Below are 11,085 nucleotides of genomic sequence, written 5' to 3'. Positions count from 1 at the left end.
GTGATTGTCATCCCTACTATCACTATCGCTACTATCATCATCACCATAGCGTTTCTTATTATAGGAAAGAGTAGAAACTCTATGATCCTTATAAACTAAATGCACCGTCATTGTCATTGCTAGTATACATTAACTGCGGCGTCATTATCATCGCTACTGCCATCATTTATCATCACTAACTGGGTTGAAACCGTCATCGCTACTATCAATCTTACGCTAGCCAAAAAGAATTATGATCTGTTTTTGACGAGCCCGGCATGGAGCAGGTGGCTTGGGAGGAAGACGAAGACGCTATTCTAAGCGGTATCACATTATTGGAATGTCCGTTTATGCAAAACCAGGCAGTGCGAGGTAACACTGACGCTGTTGAGGTGCAGAATTTCGGGCTTGAATTTATATCGAAAGGGTTTCTAATTGGCCTAGTTGGTGATCGACATGTTCAAACATCGTTTCGCTCTTGAAAACCTTAGACATAGAAAACGACATGAGACACTGGAGCGCAAACTATCAACTGAAATTTTATTGCAGAGAACACACCTATGAACGCTTCACGCATAAAAACTTCGCAAAAACCGACAAGTCAGCAATGTAGCTATCGTGTCATTGGGTAAACGTGTTACATCTGTCACAAAAGATCATTTTTATCTTTTTTATTTTCCCAAGAATTCCTTTTCTTGTTTAGATAGCTCCACCGAAGAGTCGCTTACACATGTCCCTTTTCCTGATTCGATGCAATAAGCCTGGAGCCTCTGCTCCAGGCTTACGCTCCTCATTTGCTCTCGCGTACATTACATTCCTTTAGATTTTCCTGGTGCAGAAAAAAACACACGCACAGAATGCTTTTTAGCAACCTTCTTCAGTCTGTGATATAGGGCATGAATGCACGGGAGTACCACAGGCCTCTTTTTTTCTTCTTTTACCTTGCCTACGTCCCTTTTGTTGGCTAATCTTTTGAGCCCTTTCTCTGCCACAGAGACAAGGAGCAATGTCGGGTAGCCAGCTTTCTCTAATCTGACAGCCTGCGCGCCGAAACTGGATTGCACCTTGTGGCTGCAGGACTTCTTAATGGCCTGTTCGAAACAAGACATGACCACGTTTCGCCTGATCAGCTTTGTGTGGTCCGAGTCGTATGGCAATAAGTCTTTCCCACTGAGCGTTCTGTATTCCCAGCATAAGTGGGTCTCCAGAGTTAAGGCTAAATCAAGGAACTGCATGTTGCTGTTTTCGGGAACTTCATGTGTAAAGGTAAACCTTGAATGGGCTATTTTAAATTGTTCTCTATCGTTCTCTGTATCTATAATTGTATAGGGTATGATGTGTTGAGAAGAGTACTTAAAATGCCGATTTCACCTTGTGCTAACGCATTTTTCTTTAAATTGCATGTCGAAGTTCTACCTGTTAAAGTGCGGCTTCACAAAAAGTTATTTTTGTTTCTTCTGTTAATTGTCGGCTATGCGATAAGCATGAAACCATCGAACACTGCTTCATTGTCTGCAAATACGCAATATTATTTGGGAAGTTCGATCCATTAAGAACCTGAAGAGAGACTGTTTTGAATTCGCATAGTGCGTGTTACCTAACGGCTATTCAACGTGACCATGAACTCTCTGGCATGATTTTCCTTCTTGGACTGCATAGTCTGTGGAAAAGGCGCATGTTGGACCGGAATGCTCAGCCTCTCGTTTCCCCCAGTACTCATTTCGGCCATATGGTGTACCAGCTGACTCCTGAGAAACATTTACGAAGACTAGTGACTATCACCCCGACTGGCGCCCATTATTGATGTGTTGTCTTTCTTTGTCACTATTTTAGTGGAGCTGTGTTAAGACGTCTTTTAGCTGCGTGGTGTTGTATATTTTCATTGAACTTGTTTGGCTACAGGCTGATTACTTTGTAAATAATGTATATAGCTCTCTTCTGCATTTAAACGCTTGTTCCATTCCCGGGTCAGGACGAATTTTTTCTTTAACTACGAAGTTTTCGAGGAAGCTGTATAGCTTTACTTTGTAAATTGGATAACGGCTCAATTCCTTGTGGAGACAGATTTAAAGTTTCCGTTTGTGCGGACATTTCCCGAGGACGCTCGCTGGCTCCACCCACAAGCGAAGAAAGGCTCTCGTCTTATTACGCACTGAAAAGCTCGAGCGAAACATATTGCCAGCGCTTACTCCTGAACACGGCCGGTCTTGAGGGAGAGCGCGTTGCGCTCTCTCCCTCGAGACCGGCCGTGTCCTGAAGTGTCTCTGCATAGAGGGAGCAACGGTTGAAAATTGAGAGGAGCGGTGGCGCGGGAAAAAGAGAGATGGCGCTAGTTTTAGTTCATTGAGGGATTTTCCTAGCAGGCAGCCTGGTAATTTTTCGCAGCCAAGAACGATTCAAAGGTGAAAAAGCTGCCCCTGCAGACTTGTAGAGCGGTAGCTCCACACTGCAAAAATCGCAGACTGATTCCGTCTGTCGCAACGACCAGCTCGACCTTCAGGGTCAAAGTAGGGCTTAGCCCGCCTAGCAACATCGCATATATTCTATGCTCTAACTGACCACTTTACTAATCATGCGTCGTAATCAATTAGTTTATTACTATAAGGACTGAACATTAAGCTACATAAGCAAGTCATATATTGTTGGGTGGCTTATGCTGAGTAAAACTGACGTATAATTGTAGGCTTTGATTAAATATAGCTAATTATATAATAGCGATTAAAAGTTGAACTATATGCTACAGCATCGTCATATATCGTTGGATCCCCTAGTCGAGTACGATTGCACTGTACTCATTTCTGGTCATTTTTATTTGGCATTAGTTCATTTGAACAAAAATTGGACTCCGCACTACAGCGTCGTCATATCTCGTTGAAAAGGTCTCGAGAGCAGAATTTAAAATTAAACGCTAAACGAAGCAAAAACAATGTAAAACCGAAGCCACTGCCAATTCTTTGTTGCTGTGCACAGCTCTTCAATACAGAAGAACACGATTACTGATCTTTCAAATGTTTCCATAATTCGCGTGTAAGTTTTCGTTGCATTCCTCGTTCATCATTCGCTGCGGACTCTGCATGAGAAAATTGCGAATCGAAAGCTGAACACCGATCAAGGTTTCGGCCTAATCATGTGTCAAACCTCCAGGTGTAGACGAAGCGCTTTGTATATGCACATGCTGCTTTGCAAAGCCAAGCATTTATGAGGTTTCCCTAGCGCCGGTGAAAGAAAAGGCCTGACGCTGAAAGGAGTTTGTTTACTTTCACAATATAGACACCGCCTGGCCGACGCTGTAGTGGTGCGCCCCGATCATTTGTAGTCATTCGAGATAATTTGTGGGTTCCGTCATGCGTCGCCTCTTGGGGCCACTGGCCATGTCGTCTTCCTTGACATCAACGACCGCACCGCCCCTCTTGTCCGGGGTCGGCAGTTTGGATGCGGGTCCGTGCGGCCCGCCGTCTTCTGGTACAGTTTTGCCCCCGGCCGAAGCGTTGGGCATCTCGTACCGGGAAGCCGATTCCAGGAGCCTATTGTGCGCCACATCCAGAATAGCCAGGAGATCTGATTCTGCCGTGCCTCCTCTGCTGTCCGAATTCTCCACAGCAGCAGGGCCGTACGTCTTGCCACTTTTGTCTTTCCGATCCTGCCAGCTGGCGGAGTTGAGACTCTCCCACTCGGTTGGGTATCTGTGCGGATAAACCGTGGTTGCAACACTGACGTGTTTATAATTTATTTAACTACTTGCTTAGTATATCCTTCCCTTCTCCTCTTCTTTCCCAGAACACGAGAGAAATATGCAAACCACGCTATTAAATGCGGTCGAAAAGTGCGATACATGTGAGGAACGGGCATATACACTCATATAATCCGGTTCCGCATACGTGTCAAAAAAGTTCCAGGTATAAGTGGAAGTTGCACTTATATAATCCGGTTCCGCATACGTGTCAAAAAAGTTCCAGGTATAGGTGGAAGTTGCACTTATAACTAAGAACTTTTGTAACATGTATGTAAACCCAGGTGAAGAGTGTATATCTGGCGGGAAGTAGCCCGTCCATTTGTGCTCCCCGAACGGTGGTCTCTTGTCCCGCCGCGGTGGCTCAGTGGTGAGAGCACGCGACTGCAGTACCCAAGAATGCGGGATCGAATTCCGTCCGCAGTGGCCACTTTTGGATGGAGGTGACAAGCAAGCTAGGCGCCCGTGTGATGTGCTACCGAAGTGCACGTTAAAGAGCCTCAAGTGGCCGAAATTTCCAGAGTCTTCCACTACGGCAACTCCTATAGTCTGACGTTAAACCCCCTAAACTAGCCAATGTTGCTCTATTGGGCTCTTTTAACCGTTCTCTATGTAGGGTAAACCTGCCTAAGAAGAAGCATTATTGAATGCTATCGAAGGGGCAACCAAGGGTGCTTGCTAAACAGTAGAAGACGTGGAGTGATATTAACGAGTAGCAAGATGGTAGTGTCGGAGTAGGCAAGTGGGCTTGTCCTCGTCTGAGCGAAGTCTCCCAAAGTTTATCATTCACCAAGGGCAAGTGAGCTTGTCCTCGTCTGAGCGAAGTCTCTCAAATTAAAGTTTATCATTCTCGGTAATTTGAACTCAAAGGGGACATAAAGCACGTTCGAATCATACGGCGCTCGAATTAAGAAGCTCTTTTTACAATCTCTCAAAGTTGCGAAACCGAAAGATGCGAAAATCAAACGTGTTCGAATAAAAGGGGTTAGATATGTATGGTGCCGGCCCGAGGCAGTAAATAGAAGCCTAGTTAATCGTTCTATAGGCATTAGAGAGATTTAGCTTACCGTAATCCGCGATCCGCCAACGCGACCCTCTACCGCGTGTGGGCGGGGCGCACAAGCTGATTGGTCCCGACGCGGCAGGTCTGTGTGCCGACATCCAGTATGTGGCGCCATCTGTCGGCGTCAAGGGTGGTCTGGGCATGCGCAGTGGAACGTGCGGTGGCGAATCACGGTAGCGGATCGCGGATCACGGTAAGCTAAAACTCTCTATTGTAGGCAGCTGACAGCCCGCGTAGCATACTTTGCGTGGACGTAGGCGTTGAGGGCGCGGGACAGCTGGCTGCCTTCTCCCAGCAGTTTGCGCAGTAGCGCATTCGTCCGACGGCGTTCGGAGGCGGCAGTGGCGGCGCTCCGGCGTACTCGGTTGCGCACAACGAAGTGCAAGTCGCGGCTGTGCTCGGACGCGGGGGCGGGCTTCACGTCGGACAAGAGCAAGCTGCAGACACCCGTCGTGAGCGCGCCACTGCCCTCCGGCTTCACGCACGTCTCGTGCGCCTGACAGTCACGGTTGAAGTAGCAGGACGACACGGCAGCCGGAACCTGGGCCCCCTTCAGACGGGCCGATTGTTTTCCCGCGCGGTTGGCGCCAGCCTCCGAATGAGTGGACTGCACGGTGTAGCGTTCGCATAGTTCCAAAACCTGCCGTTTTTATTTGCAAAAACTGCGTCTGTAGGCTGAGTGTGATGACCAACAGATCTGCTAATAACACACTGATCATCATCGTCATCATTATCATCTCCAGGCTTCGTCTATCGCGATCATGAATAATTATGCTTGTCCAGCGCCAGATGCGACCGCCCTATGCAAGCAGATTTCCTGGATTTCCCCGAGTCTCTGCCACCACCGAAAAGCGATGATGAAGAAGAAGAAGATGATGATGATGATGACTGACCTAATCCGAAGTATGAGCCCTAGAGCACGAATGGCGCTGGTGCTGAGCCGAATCGTAAAAGCGCCCAACACATCGCTCTAATGGTGAGTCAAAATATCCGATGAGAGAATTTTCTTTTGTTTTTGGGCTATGCTCCACCATTTTGTTTTTACTCCTCACGTGCGCGTCGTGTCACGGTCTAGACCACGCCGACAGCGTTCATTCCTTTATCGTGGTACCATGCTGCCTTATTTATCAATAAGTGTGGCAGGGAGCGTGCGCGTGATGGGTAACGGGTTGGAGGGGTGAGGGGAGAAGGCTGTTGATGACCCGAATCTCCCGAAGAACGAGTTGGTATATTCGACAGTGTGTGCGCGCACTGCGCCTCCTGGAGGAACTGCGAAAAATGGCTATTGCTACGCAGCTAGTTTTCTCAGACGCAGCAATCAACGATTACCATAATTTCTCTCTCTCTCTCTTTTTGAAGAAATTAAGGTAAGTTTGAGCGTAACACTTTGTTACAGCTTTCCTTCGGTAGTTCACTAATTTCGCATTCAAATAACGCAGTCAATTTCAATTTCTTCAATACCATAAACCTTATTTAACTGGGTTTTACGGTAACCGACAGCAGAAAAGCAGGATGACCAAATTCAACCAGTGTGCGAAGATACGGCCGCCGTGTAAATGTAACACAGAGTATATGCTAGCTGCGCAGTTCAACGAAAGATCCGTAGCTGACCGGTTCCTGGTTTTGCTTCGATTAGCACCAGACTCACGGAAACGCAGCCGAGTGACTCGGTTTCAAGAAAGCAGTTATCAATGCGCCCAAAAAACAAGAACAAATGAGATGCAAGGCAATATGAAGGTTAGAAAATTATGGAGAGGGGGTACTGCATATAGAGAATGCGTTGTTCTGACCTCGGTATAGTTCCTGCTTTTTTTGGGACTGTGTTATCTGTTTCTATGACCTTGTTTTGAGGTGATGCGGCTTTTAACGACAAGGTGATAATACAGCGAGCAAATTTTATCACGGCTCACTCCTTTTCTGGTACCGTTGATGACCGTGATCGGCATATGCGTTGTTGCGCCGTCCTTATCAACTGTTGAGAGGTAAAGGAAACAAAGCGAAAACTGTACGTTATCTAGCCCTTCTTTCGCCAGAATAAATGACGGTTACTGAAAACGGTCATGGAGCAGACTACACGGCGTCCGTACTGCTCTGCTATAGCCTAATGCGGAAGAAATGACACAAGCTGTTATGTTCACGTTGAAGGGAAGTTGCGCTCCAATTAAATGGTTACCGGAACAAAACTAGAGTTATATTTTCTTGACATTTTTTACGACATATATTTTATTTTCCAGCTGTTTAATCTGACTTCGCGTATTGAAATGGTCGTCCTGATCGTAATACCAACGCCCATATCATCTATCGGTTTTGGCATAAACAAAATTCTGCCATGTTTGCTTGGGTTATCGTTCGCATCCCCCTGCCCTGTTTATGCGTGTTATTTTGAAGAACAGCGCGACTTTGATAAGAACGGAATAAAGACACACACATTATGAAAGTCGCATTGTTTTTCAAAATGACATGCCAACTCATCCAAGCATCATTCTATTCAAGTTAGCCACTGCCAGCCTTTAAATTGACGATAGCAATTTTTAATTGCAGTTTTACTGATGATAAGTATGGCATAACGTTAATACTCGTCTTACTATTCGTGTGCAGTTATTACGCTGTTAACTAGCTACTTATGGATGCTAGCGAATTTCTTTTTTTCTGTTATACGCTTTTAAAAGCCATTGCCTTGCAGTTGCTGCTCCTTTTGCGTGCCAAGCTTGCTTTGTACTAACTTTTCGTTCCCACATAATATTCAGAACTCCGCTGTTACGAATACACACTGTATTCGTAAGCAAATAAATATATGCACAGCCTTAGCTCAAAACTTTCAGGTTACATTGTTTCGTTTTGAACAGATTAGTTGTAACATTTAAGGCACCCTTAAGCTCGAAAAGCATTGAGGGGTTTTTCTCCCCCATCGGAGAATTGGATCTGAGTCAAGAATGCACGCTCCAACTTGAAGGCTCAAGAGCTCGAGACCTGAAGACTTTCGACTAAGATTGTAAGTGCGAGTGCATGCGTGACTCATTATAGAACGTCAACCATAAACCTTAGATGATGATGATGAAAACGTTTTACTAAAATGAAAAATAGAGGGGGGTTTATGGGAAGGTTGATCGGATCCTTAGTCCGAGATTTCGCTGGGTAAGGCCGCCGTCCTCATTCTTTGCACGAGGGCTCGCTTGTGCACATGCTCGACGTCCGAGCTGGACAGGGCTGTCTTCCATCCTTCCCACGTTGGCTTCTTTATAGTGTCTACGGGACTATTGGCCTCGCAGACTCACACCATTATGGTAGATATCTGCTTTTTGCCCGGAAAATTTACATTCGGCTGAAAAGGATTCTGGATCGATAGCGTGAAGCTTTACTGGATTGTTAGGAGACATCGTCATCATCATCATCTTCATCAGCCTGACTATACCCACTGCAAGGCGAAGAGCTCTTCCATATTTCTATTACCCCGGTTCTGTGCTGGCTGCATCCGCTTGACCCCTGCGAACTTCTTAACCTCATCTGCCCACCTAACTTTCTGCCGCCCCCTGCTACGCTTTCCTTCCCTTGGAATCCAGTTTGTTATCCTATAAGCGACCATAGTTTATCCTCTCTTCACACTACATGTCCTGCCCATGTCCATTATTTCTTCTTAATTTCCACTAGAATGTCGGTAACTTGAGTTATTTCTCTGACCCAATCTGCACGCTTTCTATGTTTTAATGTTACCCCTACCATTTTTCGTTCCATAGCCCTCTGAGTTGTCCTCAACTTATGTAGAACCCTCTTGGTTAACCTCCACGTTTCAGCCCCATAGGTGAGTACAGGTAAGATGCAACTGTTGTATCTTTCCTCTTGAGCGATACCGGTAAGCTGCTAGTCATAATCTGTGAGTGCTTGCCAAATGCGCTCCATCCCAATCTTATTCTTCTTGTTTCCTTTTCATGGTCCGGATCTGCGGTTACTGCCTGTCCTAAGTAGACATATTCGCCTACTACTTCCAGTACTTCGCTACCTAATGTAAACTGCTGTTCCTTCCCTCTCATGATTAGTTAGAAGACAAGGTTTGTAATAAGCGTAAATTCTATTGTTCTACTATCTAATCCCTTGGCTGAGTCCGGAAACATTTGACTTGATAAGCGCAAGTGCTGTAATACGTCAGCGTAGGTTAATAATGGTTGCGGGGAATCCGAGACTTCAGGGAGGGAGGGAGGGAGGGAGGGAGGGAGGGAGGGAGGGAGGGAGGAGGAAACCTGGGGGAGAACAGCTCGGGCGGCGGTACGTGTACGCTCATTTCTTTCTACACCCCGATGACCTGGTACTCAAATGAGCTCTTTGCGCGAAGCGCATACTCCCCAGATTGTTTCAGGATCTTGAAGGCTAGCGGCGCAATTCTGCCCCGCATATAACTTCTGTACGCAATTTGTGAGTGCATTCAGAATTAGGATGCGAAGCAGCCATTGCGATTGCCACCTCTTCCAACTCTGCAGTTTTCTTAGACAAAAACTTTTGAGATCACTGTAGTCCGTTGAACTGGAGACGTGCGATAGCATGCGCTGCGGCAATGAGTAAGTGTCCCCTTTGTTGAAACATTTTTGGCGCCATCTTATCATGCGATGTCACCGCTATAATTACACAAATCAATCACCAGTCATGACAATTTATTCACTAATAATTATAATTTATTGACTATAGTTAGCACGATGTCATTGGTTATTCATTAAGATAAATTACACCCTTCACTATTCTGTTAATTGCATTATACTCAAATACATTAAAATTCAATACGTGCGTCACAAATGGTACCGTACACACATATAATGGACAACACTTCATGTGACGGGCTTTGCGTCTGACGAGCCATATAAGGATTCCGCCTTAATAATTTATTGATGCTAGCTTCAATTTAGACGGACAGCACTCAGCACGTTACATCGCATTATTTGCCTAAGGAAATGAAGCTGCCGATAACATGGGCCCACACACCTCCGAGTCTCCACAGACTCCATAGCCTTGTTTACATGAAGGCGACAGTAGTGCATCGCATCGCATCGCATCGCATCGCATCGCATTTCGTAGCGCCTCACGGTAATGCGATGCGACAGCGTTTACATGTAGCGCATCATTTCTAGCGCGGTGGTGGCGGAACGCGGTGTCGCCTATTGAGATGGAGAGAGGTAAGTCGACTTACCCCTCTAAATCCAGCCCTGCTTAGCGCATTAATGCGATGCGCTTTTCTAGCGCATTACCCGTTTACATGAATGCGATGCGCTAGGAACCGGTTGCGATGCGATGCGCTAGCTGTCGCATTCATGTAAACACGGCTCATGAATCTCAAATGAGCAACCAGGCGGTTATAGGCTTCTCTCCGGAGAGAACTCCCAGACGCCCATGTCACGAGGTCTTCAACCGTTCGCGTAAAGTCCAAAAATTACGCACAAGGTTATTTTAGAAGATGGTTACATTAAAAATAAAATTCAAGAATTTTATGCCAGTGGATCTCCTATAATCATCTCAAATGCGAAATTTTTACTAGTATTCCTTTCACCAAACATGCATGCAAGATTACACTGTCGAATACTAAATTGATTTACACTGTTTCTGCTGCAAATTTAGAAAAGGCATTGCAATGAGAACGTAGCAGAGACGTAAAACTGCGAAAGAAGATTCCGAAACGACCTCAGCGAAGAAACATATCCAGCCGGGCTTCGGTTCACACGCAGACATAGCTCGTTTGTTCAGCTGGGAGTGCAAAATAGAGTAGGCGATGGTACCGCTCGTTGTACCCCAGTTTCTCATGCAAGATGACTTAGGATTAGTTACACTGTTTGAATTGTGTTCAAGAGCCTTTGGTTAAAGACAACTCACGGTTGACTTTTGGAAGAGCTCCTCCACGGCGATCTGCGGCCTCCGAGCCAGCGATACTCGGGGCAAGGATGTCATGAGGATCAAGGCTAGGACCAAGGAGTACATGGTTGACATCTTCAGCGACGAAGACGGGCCGTAAGAAGACGTATGCTTTTACTTCACGTCATTTTCTTGGTTTCTTCTTTTTCAAAGTTTGCAATAGCTGCACACAGTTGCGGCGACTGCTTAAGTACTATTACAGTAACCCTCAAGTATGCTCAGAAGGGACAGAGAAGCAGACGTTTGTGTTAATATGGCAGCCTTTCTAGAACATCATGGCAACCAAGTCAGACTAGTGGAATGTACCGATCTCTACTAGGTGGAGATAAGGGACGAAATGTGCAGAAATTATTGCATCGATATATGTTGGAGGAAGAAGACACAGCTGCATGAAGTGAAGACGCCTTATTTTGTGACAAAGTTC

The sequence above is a fragment of the Amblyomma maculatum genome, chromosome 1 (assembly GCF_055883805.1).
Source record: "Amblyomma maculatum isolate TAMU_Amacu chromosome 1, ASM5588380v1, whole genome shotgun sequence".
Classification (NCBI taxonomy): Eukaryota; Metazoa; Arthropoda; class Arachnida; order Ixodida; family Ixodidae; genus Amblyomma; species Amblyomma maculatum.
This window is presented reverse-complemented; position numbering follows the sequence as displayed.